The 20,994-nt window shown below is 39.7% G+C and overlaps 1 pseudogene; it reads left to right on the forward strand.

Moving 5' to 3' along the window:
• Positions 1-13,239: 13,239 nt before the first annotated feature.
• LOC145566543 (uncharacterized) lies at positions 13,240-20,994 on the forward strand (annotated as a pseudogene).

Raw genomic sequence — 20,994 nt, forward strand, 5'->3', positions numbered from 1 at the left:
GGAAGGACAAGTGGGAGATTGAAAGGAATGGTGTCCTTCGAACAAGTGTACTATTCCGTTAGCGGGTTCAGAATTATTAGAAAGCTAATATATTCAGTAAGGTCAAGTGATCGGAATGCCTGGGTGGAGGCCGCTTCCGATCAGTAATATTAATGGATAATTAATGTTACAGCTTAATCTTGACTGAACCCTTCGGGTCACACCCAAGCATTCAACAAACCGAAACGACGAATTAATTCGGAAGGAATTAATGAGTCGACCGAGTAATATTTATTTAGACGTCGGAAATTCGAGCTTAGAGCGTCGAAACCGAGCGTCGGAAGTCGAGTCGAAAAATAGTGAAAGACGAGACGAGAAATAGTAATAAATCAACAAAAGACCAAAATACCCCTAGCATCGGAATGCCCTAGCAAACCGAGTGCTAAGGGCGTATGGCCTAGCATGGTGGCTAGCATGCGCACCAAGCCGAGCCTAGGCTGGCTGGTGCGTGCTAGCGCACTCATGCTAGCATCGCAAGGCTAGGCGCTGCCTAGTGCGTGCTAGCATGCTAGGCGCAGCCTTGTGCGCGCAATGGCTAGCAAGCCATGCCGCAACAAGCTGCTGGAGCTAGCACGCTAGGCGCGCCAGCCCGCAACAGCTAGCAGCAGCATGGCTAGGCCATTGCTTGCTGCCTAGCAGCGCTGGCCAAGGCACAAGGCCAGCAGCAGCAGCCCGCACAAGCATGCTGGGCGTGCTGGCCAGCAGCAGCAGCAGCCCGCATGCAAGTGCTGGGCTTGCTGGGCTTGCTGGGCGTGGCTGCCACGGACAGCAGCACATGGCAGCCCACCTTGGCTGCCTTGGTGCCCAAGGGTGGGTGCCATGTGGCTTGTGGTCCTTGAGTGTGTGGGGAGTGAGGTGGCCGGTTATGGGAGAGGGAGTGGGGAGCAAGTTTGGTCCCCCCCTTCTCCAAATGGTCCTCACCTAACCACTCACATGAGCTTGCCACTTGTTGATTTATTACTAGCTTGATTATTGATTTTATTTTAGCTTTAAAATAAAATGGAAAAATCATACTATCCCACATTGATGGGAGAGTAAATGATACTCCCATCATTTCCTATAAATACCCAAGTATGGGCATTGGGAAAGATGCTTGAGTAAGAGTTGGAAAAGGCATCACAATTAGTGAAAACCTTTGAACTCAATATTATTACTCGGGTTTTATTGGTCGGGTCTTGCTAACTCCAAGACATTGGACCTAGTCGGTTTTGTTGGTGCGGGTGGACTTCGTTGGAGGTCTCCGTGCGAGCGGGACTTGAAGCTTTCAAGTAAGAGCTCATTTGGAGCGAAGCACGCGTCAAGGGTAATTAGCTTATCTTAATCTTGTGATTAATTTAATTATGTTTATGGTTTTATTTATTGCGAGTGCGGTCTTGGTTTTGGGTTTGTTTTCGCGGTGAGTCGGACTCACCAAACCCCAACACTTTTCGATTCTAGTCATGAAAGATATTTCTCAAATTTCCTACGTGTAAAATTCCTATGAATTGACTCATGGGGTGCTCCCATGAGGACCTTTTAATGCATATGACAATAATGTTAATCAAATCACGCACATGAAATACTTAGAATTTTTCAAGTCTCATCCGCACATTCTAAATAATTGCCAAAATTAAATAAATTTCAGGAATATAAATAGAAATCCTCCCCAGTGGAGTCGCCAAAAACTGTAGGGAATATTTCAAGCATTACGATAACCCCAAACTTGAACCCCACTGTGATCATACACTAAAGTACGGTGGCGTTCCAAAGGGAAAGACAAAGAGCAAAAAGAGTCGCCAACAAGTTTTAGGAACTTGTAAACCCAAAAGACAATCCAAAAGGACCATCAACTACTCCATAAGGTCTTGAACCAAATAGGGTCCGGGGATGAGGGTACGAATCCAATCTACAAAAGAAAGGACCCGCCCTATAAAATAGGCCTCTACTTTGTTCTGCTCGTATTCATGTGCGCTTTTCGAATAACATACAAACATTATATTAAACCTAACCTGCTTATCTATGTTGGTTGAATATTAATGCACAAATAATACTATTATTGGCGATCACTTGAGTTAAAATCACATTAGCCTAAACCAAATTAATAATTATCTTATTAAGCGTGATTTCAAGTACAAATTCCCTTTAACAATCATAAAAGGTGTGATCAAGCAATAACAATATAATATATCAAGCAACATAATAAATCAATAACAATCATAATAATAGCATGATAAGGCATAATAAAGCTTAAATATAATAGCAAGATCCTAGGCATGATACTAACAAGATTAATAACAAATCCTAGCATGTCACTAAATAATAAAGATCAAAGCTTTAAACCTAACATGGTACTAACATGATATTAGAAAGAGTAAAGGCATCCTAAACATGATACTAGAAAGCATTAAATAACATCCTAACATGATACTAGAAAGCACTAAACAATAATAAGCATGCGATCTACATTGAAAGAGAGTAATAAGATTACATACTTTGAAGCCTCGTACCTCTTTCTAATAACAAAATACACAAGTTAGTAACTTCAATGAAAATAATAAAGAATAATTAAAGAATTAAATTGAAATCAAATTAAATAAAGTTTAGACTAGTTTTGGACCAAACCCTCAGAAAATATCAACCTTGCACGTCTAGGGCGAAGGCAATTTCGAACTTGGCTAAGAGATTCTAAGTCTTGTGAATGCGGAATATTGTGTGTAAAAGCTAGTTTATTTAGAAATAGAGAGAAAGAAAGAATATAAGAATAATTTAATGTGAATTGATAATTGTGAATGATCTTTGAAAACAGGGATTCGGACGCTATTTATAATGAAAATAGTCCGGAAAACATAGAATTTGATAAAGAATAAAACTCCACGCTGTCGCCAGGAATTAACTCTGTCGCGACGCGACAATGTCTGTCGCGAGGCGACAGGGTCTGTCGCGTGGCGACAGACTTGTCGTTTGGCGACAGCCTGTATTAGCGCGTTTTTCTTCACGCGGAATCCGATCTTTAATCAACTTGATCTACGGAATCCGTACAGAAGATAAAAATATATTTTTAAGATAACAAAACGATATTTTATTCCAAATAAAAATCTATTAAAAATAATTAATTATTAAATCTAACAATATTAGAACTAAAAAGAACCTTCTAGAAACTTCTAGAAAACTATAATTAATCCTAATAGTTTTAGGAATAATAATTAGTATTGGGCCGTATTTAAAATAATTAACCAGGCCCAGTTTAGTATTTTGGCCATAACTTCCTCATTATTCATCGGAATCGATCTTATAATATATCGTTGGAAAGATCTTTTCAAGCCCCATCCAACTACACTATTATTGGACCTTTATCACGGACCAAACTAAACTGGTTCGGCTATTTTCATAAAAAGAAATATTTTCAAAAACAGAGAGAAAAGAATTTAATTAAAACTAAACCGCAACACTTGACTTTCAAACCACTTTCACCTAATTCGATAATAACACAACGTGAAAGGCATTCATCACTGGGTTTGGTTTTGGGGAGACACAAATGGGTGTCTACAGTCGTATACTCCTGCGTTCGGGCAGAGGCGGTATATGTTAGTAGCAGTATACTACTTCACTAAATGGGTTGAACCTGAGGTCGTCCGAGGAATCAAGTGGACGGATGTGTCCGCCTTTATCTGGAAAAATATTATCACTCATTATGGTGTGCCACAATCAATGGTGTTCGACAATGGACCCCAATATGGAACACGCTAACTCAAAAATTGGCTAAGTGACCAGGGCATCATTCATTGTTTTGCCTCGGTCGGACGCCCGCAAGCCAACAACGCTTACAACAAGCTGATCTCCAACGGTATCAAGCGCAAGCTTGAGAAAGCAGGCGGCCTTTGGTCAGATGAGTTGGTCAATGTGTTATGGTCCATTCAAACCACAGCCAAGAGTTCAACAGGAGAGACCCCATTCTTTCTAGTCTACGGTGCTGAAGCCGTACTCCCGATTGAGATGTACGAGCCTACCCTTCGGGTAATGCTATATGATGAATCAACCAATTGGGAGGCCATGAAGATTGCCTTGGACTTTCTTCCAGAAGCCAGGGGCAATGCGGCACTTAGACATGAAATCTATTTTCTCAAAATGACGAGGGCATACAATTGCAAGGTGTCTAAGTGGCTGCTAAAGATAGGGAATCTTGTTTTGAGAAAAATGGAAGCGGTTGGCCGAGCTAATGAAGATGGAAAGTTAACTCCAAATTAGGAAGGGCCATACCGAATCAGAGAAGAAGTGCGGGATGGTACATACCGTCTCAAAGCCTTAGATGGCCGTCCTATTCCTCGTACTTGGAATACGGACAATCTAAGAAAGTATTATGTTTAAATCTAGTACTTAGCCAAAAAAGTTGTATATACAACTAGATCTAAACGACAAAACCCTTTAATTAAAGTCGTATGGTCCCCAACAATGTAATTTTGACAAAGTTAATGAAAAGTCGAACATCGTTATCTAAATTTTTTCCGTTTATTTATGAGTACTTAAGCAGAAATTCCGAATAAAAGTAATAATAATGTTGTTTGCAACATAGTAGCTTGACCCTTAAGAAGGAGCTACAGAGCGACCGAGTAGGCGTATAGCAAGGGCTTCCCTTAGATACACAACTCAGCCACAAAGACTATAAAGTCAAAAGACTATCTAACCTCAACATGGTCCGACAATTGAGCATTAGGAAGCCATAAAAATTGCCCAAGGTATTTTTACCTAAATAGGGGCAAGGGCATGCTTAGGCGTACAAGCCCAGCCAATATTTATAAATTTCTAAGTTGAGATATTACTTGAAATTTCTTGAGTTGCTTCCGAGCGATAGTGTCAAAGGATAACTCAAACAAAGCCAATAAAGCGACCATATATGATGTTGATTCGGGATTCACCTAATATAAGGGAAATCATTATTATGATTTGATTAACTTATTAGTCGTCATACCCTTTGAGGTATAAAACCTACTAAGTTAATCAAACCACCTGGAATATGGACTACAAGAATGCCAAACAAAGGGGCATACCCCTAGTACTCGCACGTACAGGCATATATAAATCATGAAAAAATTGCTAAAAATGCCAAGTATAGAAAAACAAAAGTTGCATTAATTAAAACCAAGTCTCTCCAAACAAGGCGGCGAAAACCGAATTCATACAAGACCGCTCAAACAGGAGGCCGAATGTGAAATTGTTCAAAGAAGAGAAATGAAAGCGAGAAAAATTTAAGTACTAAAAGCTTTAAAATTGCTGCTGGAGGACCTGAGCTCTTTACTCATCCGGCTTATCACCTTTGGCAGGCTCTTCCAAGGCCGACTCTTTCTCGGCCGCAACGTCGGTGGGCTCACCCTCGATCAAAGCATTCGTCGGCTCCCCTTGGCCGCCTCTCCTTCTCTTGTCGGCTCAGCCTCGTCTCCTCATCATAATCGTTTTCCTCGTCTTCAGAGTCGAACGAAGTAACTTCGAGTGATGGAGGAGGTTGATCGGCCTTCTCGGCTTCCTCCTTGAGGCAGATGTACTCTAGGCACTTAGTAAAGTGCTCCAGATGATAGGCAACCGTCCCTTCCAAGCTCATCAGCTGGTAGGCCTTGAAGAAATGACTCTTAAGTCTCTCCTTGGCCTTGTGCTCGATCTGGACGATCTCCATTGCACTAAACGGCCGAGGGCCCTTTAGCATCTCAAACAAGTCAACTACGGACTTGTTCAGCTCGCCCACTTGGAGCTTGAGGAATGCCGCCTCATCTTGGGTGGACTTGAGAGCCTCCTAGGACGAGGATAATTCGGCTTTCAGTTTTTTAGAGGCCTCAAAGCCCTCCTTCCACTGAGAGGCATTAGTGACCGCCTCGTCCCGCTCCACCTGGAGCGCCTACCTTGCCAGCTCTTCTCTCTCAAGGGCTTACCCTATCTTGACGATGTCCTCAGTTTGCCAAGCAGCCTTGTTGGACAAGGCCTTGAGGATCGTCTCATAATGAATCTTTAGGAGGGCGACGTTGCCTGTTTTCGCTTCCTCAGCCCTCCTGATTTGGGCCCAGGCTTTCTTGATCTTCTTATTTTCCTTGTCCTTCCACTCTTGGAAGGCGCAGAGTGAAAGAAGAGCTACATTTGGACGAATAAAATTTAGCAAGAATGAAAAGTGAAAAATGTTCTAAGTAAAAATTAAAGGTGACCGCAAAAGCCAAAAATTAAACTACCTCTGCACTGCAGTTGATCATGGGGCCGAGGAAGCCATCGTTAATCCTGTGGAACTTGTCCCGCTGCTCTTGAGGGACGGCCCGATGCCTGGCCTCCCTCATAGCCTTCCGGATCGCGCTAGTAAGCGACTGGCCGGGTAGCTTCATGTTCATCTCCTCGGCAATATCTGCACACGGCCAAGAAAAGGGTTAGAGAGAACAAAATAAGTTCGCAAAACCAAACAAAGTAAAGATTGTGTCAAGAACCTTACCATCCGAGAAAGATGGTGGGGTGGGAAGGTTGAAAGAAGGAGGTACAGGTTCTTCCCCATCTCCGTCTTGGCGACCGAGATGATCCTCGGCCAACTGAGAGGCAGCTGTCTGCCAATCAGAATATTTCACTAACTCGACATGCGGAGTCAAGATTGGGCTGGTCGATTTTGCCGGGGTCGACTTACCCCCATCGTCCGCAGGGACGTACTTTTCGTGGATCAACTTGGTAGTCTGATCCACGGACTTGGATACCCCACTTGATGACAGCTGGGGTGACTCTCCTTGGGACTACTTGGGAACAGTCCGCGACTTAGTCTTAGCCGCCTGAATGGAAGACGTCACTTTAGCAGCAATGTTCTTCCTGGATTTGGACGCCTTCCCGTCCTTTGAAGCAGAGGCCGGTTGCTTCCATTTCGACTTTGGGGTGGGAGTGGCCAACTGAAAGAAAGCAATTTGAAGTTAAGTGAAACCAAAATGAAGCATCCGAGCATGAGTAAGAAGGAAGCCCCTTCCAGAGTCCTAATTCAGATGAAGGGTCATATTTGGGTCGTCCGCGTTAAGTCAGGAAGGACTCCTCTTCTAACCTACCAGCTTGGCACAAAAAAAAAAAAAAAAAAAAAAAAAAAAAAAAAGAAGAAGAAGTAGAAGAAGAAAGAAAGCAAGCAGATAGCCAGCACCTCCTTGGTCTGCTTGTAAATCTGTTGACAGGCCTTATACCGAGCTAAGTCAAGCTCGGACATGTCCACATCCTCCTTTTGCTCTGGGTCCAGCATGGCTAGTGCTTCGTTTGCATAAGAAAGAGGAAAAAGTTAGAAAAATTTCGACACAATTTACTGGTAAGTGGAAAAGGTATGAGTTTCCACCTTGGGGAAGGTTTCGGTAAAGGCCGCATGTCGACATAAATATCGGGTCCTTGAGCCAGCTAGACAAGGAAATCCAGTTCTTAGGCACGGCCACCGACTTGCCGCCCCTAGTCACCCTCCTGACTCCAAAGTATTCAAGTTGGTACGCGTTGTCATGGTGGACGGGTGGCTTGTACGGTCAGTGCTGCCCTCGGCCGAGCTAGATGAGTGTAGTGTTAAACCTATTCATCCGCAAGTTGAACTCCACGTTCTTTGTTTTAATGTGGTAGAAACGATTCTTCCAGTCACGCCACTTGGATAGCTTGCCCATCACCACCAGGTAGTCCTTAGTGGTGCTCAGTATGAACCAGCCGTCCGTTCCCGAGTCCAGGCGAACCATGGAGTGCATCTCACAAAAAACTAGGACGTCTAGCTTAAAGCCCTACCGAATGTATGTCACCAGATACCCAAAGATGTTCAACCAGATGTTCAACATCAACTGGAAGAGAACAATGTTGTACTCGTCCAGGAGCTCCTGGACGAATGGGTGAAGAGAGAAGCGGAGTCCCACTTCTAGGGCTGCACGATACACGCAGAATGCTTGTCGGTGTGGACGCTCATCCTCCCATGCAGCCATAGAGTGGGAACACTTTGGCGCCTTGAGTTCATATCCCTCTCCCAGCATGAGAAAGCTTTTGAACTCCTCCAGCCCGTCATTAAGGAAACCCAAGGTCGTGTCCCCCAGCGTATGGATCTTTAAAATTGTCCGCATTGGCCTCCTTGGCCCCTTGGTTCTTCGTCTCCCCTTCATCAGGGTGGGGGGCAGCCCCAAACTCTGAGGACAACACCGTGTCCAATTTAGCAGCCTTAGCCGAGCTCCTAGTCTTGGAGCCTCGGCTGCCCTCAGAGATAGAAACTCCCTCTGGTACTAAAGGCCCCTTCCCTTATCCTTCCTCCTGGCGTTCGCCTGATTTCTAGGAGGAGGAGCGCTACAAGAAGGTAGGTCGGCAGGTTCAGCAATCACTATGCCTGTCCTAGGCGAAGCCGACTTGGTAGTTTGTGGTGGGGGTAGTTTAGAAATTCGGGTGGACGCCCCAACGTCCGCCTGAGAAGAGAATTGAGCTTCTTTCAAGGATTGCAACTCGGCCGGATCTATGACCGAGTTGAGGGGTGAGCATAGATCGGATATTCGATTCGAAATTGGGTTTCGGATCGGATATCCGTATCCGAAAATTCCTAAATTTAATATCCATATCCGATCTGAAAATTTTCGGATATCCGATATCCGAAAATTTTCGGATCGGATAGCTCGTATATCCAATACCGACCCTTGGTAAAATTGATTTCTTTTAAAGGAAATTGATATAGTTATTGAAATTAAGCCAAAAGAAAATCAATTCCCCACAAGTCTACAACAATTATCTAAATAAAATTAACAACTAATTTTAACAAATTACAAAACAAAGTCCAACAAACTTTAAAAGTCCAACAATCGATCTGATCAGGGTGGAGTGTTGCGAACGCCGCTGGTGGTTGCGTGCAGTGGGTCACTAGTGGTTCTGTGGTAGGTCGTTAGTGGTTGCGTGTAGTGAGCTCAGATCTGAGGGAGGGAACCGTGAGATCTGGTGGTTTGTAAGTTGTTTTTGCAGTTGTTGATGACGGTGGATAAAGGAGCTAGGGAATTCGGCCAAGGCCCCTTTACTAGTGGAGGGGAAGATAGAGAAAAGGGGTTCTAGAGGGAAGAGAGAGAAAGAAGAAACCCACTGCATAAAATAAGGTTTGCTGAGAATTGAGGGAGTATTTTGTGAGGAGAAAGAAGATGAAGAGAAAGAGGTGGTAATAATAGAGTAGGGTTTGCTAGTTTGGGACCTTTGGGCTTTGGGTATTTGGGCTTTATGTAATACTCCATAAAGTAACTTAGTACTCCGTGAATGAATGTTTCGGATATTGGATCGGATCGGATATCTGATATTCGATCCGATATCCGATCCGAAATTGATTTTTGATCGGTTATCCATAATTTTCGAATCGACTACGAATCGGATTTTCGAATAATCAAATAGTTTTGCTCAGCCCTAACCGAGTTGGCAAATTGGGGAAAGGGAAGGCCCGGAGTCTGCTCAGACGCTTCTCTAGCAGAAGAGATGCCCTGCCTCCTTTGGCACTCTTTGTATGAGGCGATCACCTCGACCACCGAACATTCTCTGCCACTGACTATGGCGGTGTTAGTGTTGGTGTTGGCAGTGGTGTCTGTGGTTCCCCCGTCCGTGTTATTCAGATTATAGGGGACCCTTGGGTTTACCGGACTACTATCTGAATTTCTAGCGGCGTACTTGTCGTACGTCTGCATGGTCTAAGCCATTTGTGACTGTAGGGACAGAGAAGAATAGGTGGATGTGACTTGGTACGCACTAGAAATAGATCCACTCCACGAGGGAGACGACTCGTCCTCGTCCACTCTAGACTCCTCAGTCCTAGGCGAACGGCCGACCTCATGAGGAGAAATGAACGAAGCCGAGTGTTGAGCCAGATTTAAAAATAAAAATGAAAGACAAAACAAAGTAAAAGAGGAAAAAAAGGGGAAAACTTGGAAAGGTATCGAAGGTTGACCGGAAAACTCAAAAACTCTGACCGAAAACCTCAAACGTACAGGGGAGCTCTTGAAAACTAGCTAGGGAAGAAGTCAGTTTCTTTCTCTATAAAGCTCTGACTTCTCTCTAAAATTCTCAAAGTTCCAAAGTAACAAAATGAAGTCAAACATCCTATATTTATAGGTAAAATTTATGAGGGAAAAACAGTAAATCCGTATTTCCTACCCAAGAATTCGAACAGTTACTTTTTGAAAAAGTTAACCTAGAATTCAAATGGTTAAAAACCAATTCCGTCATTTTAAACAGAAGGGAATGCGAACGAGCAGACGGCTGATGAGTGTCACTTATGGCACTGATATGGTAGCATTTTAGGACGTTTTTTTTTTATCTATTTTATAGCTTTTCTCTTTAAATAATGCCTTAATTTCGTTCATTTATGCTTTAGTTTCTTCGTTTCTCTTATTTTGTGATTTCTTATGAAATAAGGGTATTTTCGTCTTTTCTACTTCACTCGCTTTACTTTCTTTTTTGTAGGCTTTGTTCGGGTCTCGGGATCTACTTTGTAAGGTTCTCCAAGTCTTTTGGATGCTCAGGACAAGACCTCATATCATTCTATTGGCTAGAGTTCAAGATAAAAAGCAAGCTCCTATTCTTGGCATTAACGCTCTCGTGCATCATCGCATGTCTTGATCATGAACACGCAAAAATGAAGATTTGAAGGCTGCCCCCTTCGTGAGCATTATACGAGACCTTCCTCTTTCTCACTGTTCGTCGCACCTGTGACCTCCCACTTTGTCGTTCAATTTATATTTTTGGGTCCCTTTTTTATGTCCATCACTTTCATTTGTGGTTTAAGTAGTCTAATTGAATTATAAAAATTCTAGATATAAAGTTTTTATTGTCGAATTTGACTATATAAACCCATAGAAGATGAAATTTGAGATAGGTATGTTGATATTTGTGTATTATTATTATTATTATTATTATTATTATTATTATTATTATTTTGAGTTTAATTTTGATATTTGGTTAAGTTTTGTTTGTTTTGTCTTTTTTTCGTGATTTTGGTTTAATTTGGTTGTATTTATGGTGTATTTTGTTGTATTTTTGGTGGTTTTTCTAGGCCCCGTGATGGTGGAGTTTTGGGTGGTGTGCTGGTATGAGGGTGGGTGTTGGTGCAAGTGGAGGGTAGTGATGATTGGTCCGAAATGGGTTGGTGTTGGTTCAAAAATGAGTGTGTTCCTTTTTCTACGTTTTTGTTGTATTGTCGCTTTGACTTTTGTTTATTTGAGTTTGACTTCATATCTTAGGTTTGAAATTTTTTTGGGGGGTTAATTTCATATCTTAATTTTTTTTTGGGTTTGGTGTTTTTTTTTATTTTTTTATTTTTTATAATTTGAGTTTGATTTTTGTTTATTTGAGTTTGATTTTAGAAAGAGTAATAACGTTTTGTTATTTCAAGGTAGATTTATCAGTTGGAATTTTTAAAAAAAATAAGGAAATAAAACTTCATTTAACCGGTTCTAGGAGGTTGCCACCAGGAAAGTTACCTTCGGTCACCTGAGTAGTACCCTATTTTCTACTTCCCAAACTTCAGTACCTAACTTGCAAGTTTTTGCAAAGTTGAGTACCCTCTTTTTTTTTATTAACTCTCGAAGCCTTCACAATAAGTTGACCACTAACTTTTATGCTACAACTTTCCAAATTTTTTCATTTTTATTAAAATTTTTTAAATAAAATTATCAAAATATCCTTACTTAAAATTTTTAAATTAAAATTATAGCACTAAATAAAATTATGTTCAGATATGAATCTGAATTAATTAATTAATGATTTTCACCCAATTTGATTCAAAACTTTCAACTTCTCATTTAATTCACCAAATTTAATTCATCTTTTCTAATTTGTTCACCAAATCATAAACCCTAAGTCATCAACATCAACACCAACACCAACACCAACATCTTCATCTTCATCCTCCTCTTCCTTTTCCCCCATATATTTCTCTCTCTGGCCTCTTTAAATCTCAACCTATTTCTTCATCGTCTTTCAGATCTCATCTCTCTCACTCCATTTTCCCACAAAAATGACAATGTTGTAGCGCTTGCAAATTGATACATTTTTTAATGAGGGTTAGTGGTGCACTAAATATTTTGTCAAAAACTACCATTTAAATGACCAATTTTGAGAATAACCACTATTTATTTATTGGAAAAAACTACCATAAAACCCCAAGAACTTTGAGTAGCACTACCACTCTGAGTTTTTCGATAAGAATCTCCAATTGAGGATGTCCACACTATAGAATTTTCCTCCAAAAACTTATACAAAATAACAAATTGTTCATACATTAACCCTTAATTAGGGGTGGCAATCGGGTCGGGTTGGGTCACTTTCAGGTTCGGGTCAAAACACCCTGACCTGATTAACTTTTCGGGTTAGGATTCTCAACCCTAACTTAATTTTTTCGGGTTCGGGTCAACCCGATATTTTTTTTTTTTTTTTTTTTTTTTTTGCAATATTACAAAAATCGTCTATAATTCAATTTTTACCCAGATTTGACATCCATTACAAATTTACAGTTAAATTAAGCTTAATTTTACCAATATCTAATATGAATTGAAGCATTAAAATGGAAATTTACAATAATAAAGTACCAAGTTCAAATAAAATTGAAGTTACATCTTCAAATTAAAGCAAAAAAATAAACAATCTGATGACATTATAGATCGAAATTACCATGAACAATATTTCAAAGAAACAACATCGAAATTACCTTATTAAAAAAGAAAAACAACATCTAATTCATCTAAAGCTATAATGTATTCCCGAAAAAATACGATAATGAAAAGCCGTAAAAAGCAAAATGAAATTATCTTGAAGCTAAGGCTTGAATCGTGGAGAAGAGAAGCTTTGGACAATTATTTAAGCAGAGTGTTGAGAATAAAGAGCTTGAGACTCTTGAAAGATGAAGAGAGAGAAAAAAATGAAAATTGATAGAGAGAGAATGAAAGAGGCGGCTAATGTTTTACTAGGGCTTTAGATATATATTTACTTTGGGCAATTGAGATGGGTTATTTCTTCTATTTTTATTTTTATGTTTTTAACTCTTTTCCAGTTTACTATTTTCGGCTTAAGTTGGTTATTTTCGGGTTGAAATTTTCAACCTTACCATTTAAATTCAGGTCGGGTTCATGTCTACCCATTTAAGATTTCGAGTTGAAAATCTCAACCCTAACTTACTATTTTCAGGTCGGGTTCAGGTCGGGTTATGTTTTGCCAGCCCTACCCTTAATTGAAAATCAAATCAAGGTGTTGAACACTTACATGTCATCTAGTGATAAGAAGTATAATGACATGATGACTCATAGTAAGATGTTGAAGAATCAAATTTCTCAATTGGCAAATGTTTTGAAAGAGCATGCTAGCCCTTCTTCTCTACCATCTCAAGGTTTAGATCTCAAGAGACCAATTAATGCCATAGTGACAAGGAGTGGTAGGATTCTTGAGAATGTAGTGCCTAAGAAGAGTGAGGCTAAGGAGAGTCCTAAGGAAGTTTTGGTTGAGGATGAGGAAGGAAAAAGCTCTTTGAGTAAGGATGTAAGTGAGAAACCAATTGAAAAAGAAAATAGAAAGTAAGAGAAGTTGTCAAACACAAGCTCCCATATCCCCAAAAGTTCAATAGGCAAAAATTAGATGAACAGTTTGGTAAATTCATAGAGATGCTTAGGCAACTTCATCTTACCCTTTCATTTATCGATGTCGTTGACCAAATGCCGAATTATGCAAAATTCCTTAAGGACATCTTGAGTGGAAAAAGAACTTGTGATATGGTGGAAATAGTTTGCTTGACCGAGAATTACAGTACAATCATTATGAACAAGATGCCGCCCAAGTTGAAGGACCCCGGGAACTTTTCTATCCCTTGTGCTATCTAGAAGTTGCAAATTGATAATGTCTTGTGTGACTTAGGAGCTAGTGTTAGCCTTATGCCATTTTTGGTTTATCAAAGACTTGAGTTAGGGGAACTTTTGCCTACAAATATTACCTTGCCACTAGCCGATAGATCAATTAAGTTTCCAAAAGGTAAGGTAGAGAATGTTCCTTTGAGGGTAGGAAAGTTTGTAATTCCGGTTGATTTTGTTGTTCTTAAAATGGATGAGGATGCCAATATTCCTATCATACTTGGTAGACCTTTCCTTGCTACCTCGGGTGCAGTGATTGATGTTAAAAGTGCTAAGATTTCTCTCAAAGTTGGAGAAGAGTCATTGAATTTGATTTAAATGAAAGCATGAAATATCCTTCTTCTTCACTTGAAAATTGCATGAGAGTTGAAATCTTGGATAATATTGTGAATTCCATGCATGAGCACTTGCTCACTTCTAATGATCCCCTTGAGTGTGTTTAGTTGAATAAGGAAAAGATAGGTGAGCATGGCAAGGAAATGACATTCTTTGAAAGAGTCATTGATAAGAGAATGGAAGAGAGTGATGATCATATTTGCATGGGAATCTCAAGTCAAGATGCATTGCAAGCAGCCTCAACTAAGAAAGGTAAAGGTGTCCCAATGGTAGAGCTCAAACCTCTACCATCACACCTTAGGTATGAATTCTTGGGCCCCAATTCTACTTATCCCGTTATTATTAGCTCCTCCTTAAGTGAGAGTCAAGCTTAAGAGTTATGTGGTGTTTTGAGAAGGCACCAAGGTGCTTTGGGTTATACAATTGATGAACTTAAAGGTATAAGCCCAGCTTTATGTTCACACCATATCACTCTTGAGGAGGGCGCCTCTTCTAGCATTGAAAGGCAACGAAAGCTACACCCTCAAATGGGGGAGGTAGTTAAGAAGGAAATCACTAAGCCATTGGATGCGGGAATCATATTCCCCATCTCTAGCTCTAGATGGGTTTCCCGGTCCACGTTGTCTTAAAGAAAGGAGGCATGACCGTTGTAGAGAATGAGAGAGGTGAACTCATTCCTACAAGGACGGTCACGGGATGGCGAATGTGTAAAGACTATCGATGTCTAAACACATCCACCAAAAAGGATCATTTTCCCCTTTCCTTCATTGATCAAATGCTTGAAAGACTAACAAGGCACAAGTATTATTGTTTTCTTGATGGATATTCCGGGTTTTTTCAAATTCCTATTCACCCAAATGACCAAGAGAAAACAACTTTTACTTGTCCATATGGAACTTTTGCCTATAGGAGAATGCCATTTGGGCTTTGCAATGCCCTCGCCACTTTCCAACGATGTACAATGAGCATATTTGGAGATATTTTGGAAGAAGAAATGGAGGTGTTCATGGATGATTTTTCGGTAGGTGGTGTTTCATTTGAAGCTTTCCTTGAGAATCTTGAGAAATGTTTGGCTCGATTTGAGAAAGTAAGTTTGGTTTTGAATTGGGAGAAATGTCATTTCATGGTTGAGGAGGGAATTGTCCTTGGTCACAAGATCTCCCACAAAGGAATAGAGGTGGATAAGGCGAAGATTGAAGTGATTGAAAAGCTTCCACCTCCAGTTAATGTGAAAGGAGTGAGATCTTTCTTAGGGCATGACGGGTTCTATAAAAGATTCATTAAGGACTTCTCTCTTATTGCAGAATCTCTCAATGATCTTCTTCAAAAAGATGTCGTATTTGTATTTGATGATAGATGCTTGGAAGCTTTTAACAAGTTGAAAATAGCTTTGATCTCTACTCCCATTGTCCAAGCCCCGAGATGGGATTTGCCTTTCGAATTAATGTGCGATGCTAGTGAAACGACCATTGGGGGAGTGTTAGGTCAAAGGGTGGATAAGAAGCTCCATGTCATCTACTACATGTCAAAAACCCTTAATGGAGCTCAAAGGAACTACACAACAACGGAAAAGGAATTCTTGGCAATGCATGCTTTTGAAAAGTTCTGTTGTTACTTGTTGGGTTCTAAGACCATTGTCTTTACGGATCATGCGGCTCTCAAATACCTTTTTTCCAAAAAGGAATCTAAGCCTAGGTTGATCCGTTGGGTGCTCGAACTTCAAACTTTTGATATAGAGATTAGAGATAAAAAAGGAGCGGAAAATGTTGTGGCGGACCATCTTTCTTGCCTTTAAGATTCCCAAATCCACGATAATGGTTTTCCAATTGAGGAGAGGATGCTTATTGACTCCTTGTATGCCATTGATGTGAAGGAGCTCCCATGGTTTGCCGATTTGGTCAATTTCCTTGCATATGGGGAGTTTCCGCCTTTATTCTCCAAGAATCAAAGAAATAAGCTCAAGAGAGAGGCTAGGCACTATTTGTGGGATGATCCCATCTTGTACAAACGAGGGCTTGATGGCTTGCTAAGGCGTTGTGTACTAAATGAGGAGGTGCGTTTTGAAGACGTGCCACTCAGATCCTAGTGATGGTCATATGGGTGTTTCTAAAACCGCTACTAAGATTATTCAAAGTGGTTTGTGGTGGCCTCATATCTTCAAGGATACATGAGGTTCAAGTCATGTGATCAATGTCAACGAACCGGGAACATTTCAAAGCGAAATGAGATGCCTCAACAACCTATCGTTGAGCTGGAAGTATTTGATGTGTGGGGAATTGATTTCATATGACCACTTCCTTCTTCTTCTGGGAACCAATACATTCTTGTGGCGATGGATTATGTGTTGAAATGGGTTGAGGCCATTGCCTCCCCAACAAATGACCACATGGTGGTGATGAAATTGTTCAAAAAAATCATTTTCCCAAAATTCGGTGTTTCCAAGGCGTTGATAAGTGACAATGGCTCGCATTTTGTGCACAATGCCTTTCAAAAGATGTTGAAAAAGCATGGGGTTCATCAACATTTTGGCCTTCCTTATTATCCTCAAACTAGTGGACAAACATCAAAATCAAACCAAGCAAACATGAAATTAAACAAAGCAATAAAATGAGATAGAGTTAGAAATCCTCATTGATTGATTATGGAGATCTTCAATACAATTGTCACCTTGAATCTTCAATCTCTCAAATCCCCAATGAAATCCCTCACTTTCTCTCTCTAAATCTACTCCTAAACTAACCCTAGCTCTAGAGAGAGAAGCTCTCAACCTAAGCTAAAATATGAGAGAAATTCCATGCTAGTATAAAGTTGTTCAAAAATAGAAAGGTCTCAAGTATATATAGTAAGGGAGCAAAGTAGCTGACCAACCTATGGTGCGCACGCACAAGAGGGTGTGCCCATCGTAGGGGATCCTTCTCCTTATATGCCCACGACCATTTAAAAGTCTAGGACTTTACACTTGTTAGGTTGTATTAGGATTTGAATTCCTGACTGTTTGGGAGACCTTGAATTAGAGTTGATCCTATCATTATGCTTTTTTGTAAGAAACTAGTAAGGAGTCGCCAATGAGTTTTAGGAAAATTCATAAAGCTCGTTCATGCCTTTCTCCCAATTAGAGTTCAAGAGATATTTTGCACGAATTGTAAGTTTACCCATGCCCAAATTGTTCTACTTATACCAGAAATGAGTTCGGGAGCGAGGGTACTAAAATAACGTTCCCTTTAGGGGGAAATCGTTATTTTAGCCCTAGTGTGGCCTCTACTAGCTCTTCCTTTTTCACAATTAATTATTCAATTCTATTCTTTATTTAACGCAAGATACTAAGTGAAATTAATTAATTAAAAGTTTGTTTAAAGTGGTCAAACAACACTAATTAATCAATTAAAGGTTTGTTTAAACAAAAAAAGAAAAGATGATTGATCTAAGTGCTCGAGAATTTACCACTTTTCCTTGCTAGATCTTCATTTAGAACACTTATGGATTCCTTCTTGTTCGGGAACCTCCACCGTAGTAACAAGTAATAAAGGGGTGAGTGTTTAGGACAAGAGGGTTAAGAGTACACAAGTTCACAAAGTTTCTGCCAGAGTTTCGGGTTATTTTCTGTCTGTTTTGAGTCTCGTATTCTATTTATAGGGAATGGGTGTGTTTAGGGTTTCGAGTGTTCTGCCGCAGCAGGTGTCGCGCGCATCTGAATGGGTTACGCGCGACTGCCCAGCGCAAGTAATTCAGCGCTGCTAAGGGCAGCGCAACTGGATGTCTTGCGCGCGGAATTATGGTAAGATTCGATTTTATATTTTTATGAAATTCTGAATCTTCCGCAAGCGCATCACTAGAGGTTGTGCTGGGTGTCACGCGCAACCTTGTAAGTTTGTCGCGCTAGACCAGCGCGAATTTTTGAGATGCGTGCGGATTTTTCTACGGCCGCTTTAATTTTTAACCTAGGCGCCTCTAAATCCATCAAAATTAGGTTTTAACCTCGGACTTAAGCTTAATTATGATCGGGTTTAGTTAATTTGGACTTTAATTCATTTTGTTTTGGTTTAGGCTAGATGTTTTGTATTTTTGTGGCTCAATCAGTTGTCCATAAGCATTTTTCACGTTAATTCAACACAAAGATGGTTTTATTTATCGTCATAGCACTTCATGTCGGGATAGGAGGCCAAAAGTAGATGTCTACAGGGTGTGCGCGCGCGCACCACATGGTGTGCCACTCATGCCCCCTGCTGCGCTCACGCACCATAATGATGGTCGTGCACTCGGCCTCTTGCTTTAGTTCTAGTGCTCACAAGCATGCCTGAGAGAAAAATCATGAAGAATAATTCACAAAAAAATACAATTAAAACAGCTTATACTTTAATAATATATTATACATGCATAATTATACACAAAAATGTACCACCGTAGAGAAGTAATGAAAAAAGTAATAAAAATTCCATAATACTCTACTATTTACGTGCATAATAAATAGGTGCTATGCGCCTGTATGTTTCAGAACGTCAGTTGCAACCTCTATGAAAGTTCAGCTCTCTAACTCAAGGCTCTGAGCAAACGAACATTAAACATTAAATGCTTGTTCATTCTTAAACCCTAAACCCCTTTTTCGAATCTCTAATTGTCGTTGGTTTTTTTTTTTTTTTTTTTCTTTACTAATAAAACCCAATTCATCAAATTTCTAGCATGTAACTCACTTCAAGAACATTTAGAAAAACCCAGATTACTGGAACAATTTCCTTTCTCTTGTTTTCTTCAATTGCAAATTCAAATGTCGATAGAAAATCGTCACTTGTAATTGGTGGTTCACACCTCGCCAAAACTATTGGATTTTGGAAGAAATACGACATCGAGTTCGTATCAAATTCTTCTGCTTTTGGTAATAATTTATCTGGGGTAAGTGGGAAAATGCCATTTATATCATATTTTCATTCATATCTATTTAATTTTATTGCCATTTTTTTTTTCTTCTGATTGTTTCTTGCTATTTATTCATTGAAGTTCTGAATTAGAGTTAGTGGATTAAATTTGAAAATTAACTTTTAAATGGCATTTGTGATTTTATTATCTTGTGTTATGTGAAATTTGGAGTGACATAAACTGTATGGCGATCTTCTTCATTTTTATGTCATGCACTTGTAATCAGAAGTAACACATTGGTGGCACAAAGCTCCATTGGATTTGCGAGTATTCCACTGTATTATTTTAATAGGCCACATTTGGTTTAAGGTTAAAATTAAAGAATTGAATTAAAATAACATAGTTACCTTTGGTAATTTTAACATTTGTCGATGTCAAGCATTTCATTGTGATTAATGTATCAAATCTTAGAGATGTTAAGAGTATATGGAATATTCATACTTTTAACTTGCAAGATATTAAGAGTGACCTGATTTAGGACGTACCAAAAAGGATATGTGGCCTAATATGGAGGGAGTACTGTTTTAATTTTTGATTAGAATGTATTAAATAGTAGTATGTGTTGAATTTCTTCGCGGATGTACTTGTATCAGAGAAACAAGCCTTAGGTTTGAATAACTTAAGCTAAATAGGGGTTATGCTAGTCTAGTGAAGCTGAGTTAAGGAGCCTAATTCTTGATCCGTTCTCATTTTTGTAATGAATCGTTCATCACATATGCATCTTATATATTGGACTTTGTTGAAATATTTTTTATGATTGAACATGTTCCTTTTACAGACAAATATTGCATCAGTTGGTACTCGAATGTGACCATTCTTCCGTATGCTTGGCCGTTCCAAAGCTCCATTTAGGCCGCTTGTAACTAATAGCTTTCCTGATAAACTAGAAGTGACCGATGATATCCTGAATCGTATTCTTTGCACTTTTGAAAACACTGATATTTGCAATAGGAAAATATGTGATGACATTGAAAGGCTATGTAGATCTGGTTATGTTTCAGCAATTACTGAACTGTTGCAATTTTTACACAAAAAACATATTTTACTTGGGCCTGATGCCTATAATATACTTTTGGCTGCTACTAGTGAATGGCAAGATGTTGAACTTTCGATTGTAATATTTAAAGAATTATTGGTTTCCTCCAAATGAATGAGTTCAAAATCTTATTTCAATCTTGCCAAGGCATTTGCTGTCACAGATGATCACTCTCTGCTACTCAATTTTGTCAGAGAAATATCTCAGCTGACATCTCATTGTGGTGCCCTGGTTTTAAACAGGATGATCTATGCCTTTGCAGAGTGTAGGCAGATTGAAAAAGCCTTAATAATTTATGATCATATGAAAATTCTAGAATCCAAGCCAGACTTGGTCACTTACAATACAATTATTCGGTTGTTAGGTCGAGTTGGCCTGGTGGATGACATGCTGCGGGAGTTTGGTTCCATGAAGGAGGCTAAGATAATTCCAGATATAGTCACATATAATACTCTGTTAAACCATCTACAGAAATTGGGAAGATTAGATCTCTGTTTATTATATATGAGGGAAGTGGATGAGAATGGTCTCATCCCAGATTTGAGAACTAATACTGCATTGATTGAGAGCTTTGGTCGATCAGGTTACATTGAAGAAGCATTGCGACTTTTTAGTGCTATGAAGAGTAGGCAAGTCCGTCCCTCAATCTACATTTACAGGTCATTGATTTCTAACTTTAAAAAAATGGGGATGTTGAATGCTGCGGCTTCTCTTCTGGATAAGATGAATCTTTCCTTGACAAATCTAGTTGGTCCAAAGAATTTTAAAAGGAAAAACATATGAGAGATTTGGAATTGTATGCATAAGTGCAAACTAGTTTTTGCTGTTACACAA

The sequence above is a fragment of the Chenopodium album genome, chromosome 11, assembly GCF_948465745.1.
Source record: "Chenopodium album chromosome 11, dcCheAlbu1.1, whole genome shotgun sequence".
Classification (NCBI taxonomy): domain Eukaryota; kingdom Viridiplantae; phylum Streptophyta; class Magnoliopsida; order Caryophyllales; family Amaranthaceae; genus Chenopodium; species Chenopodium album.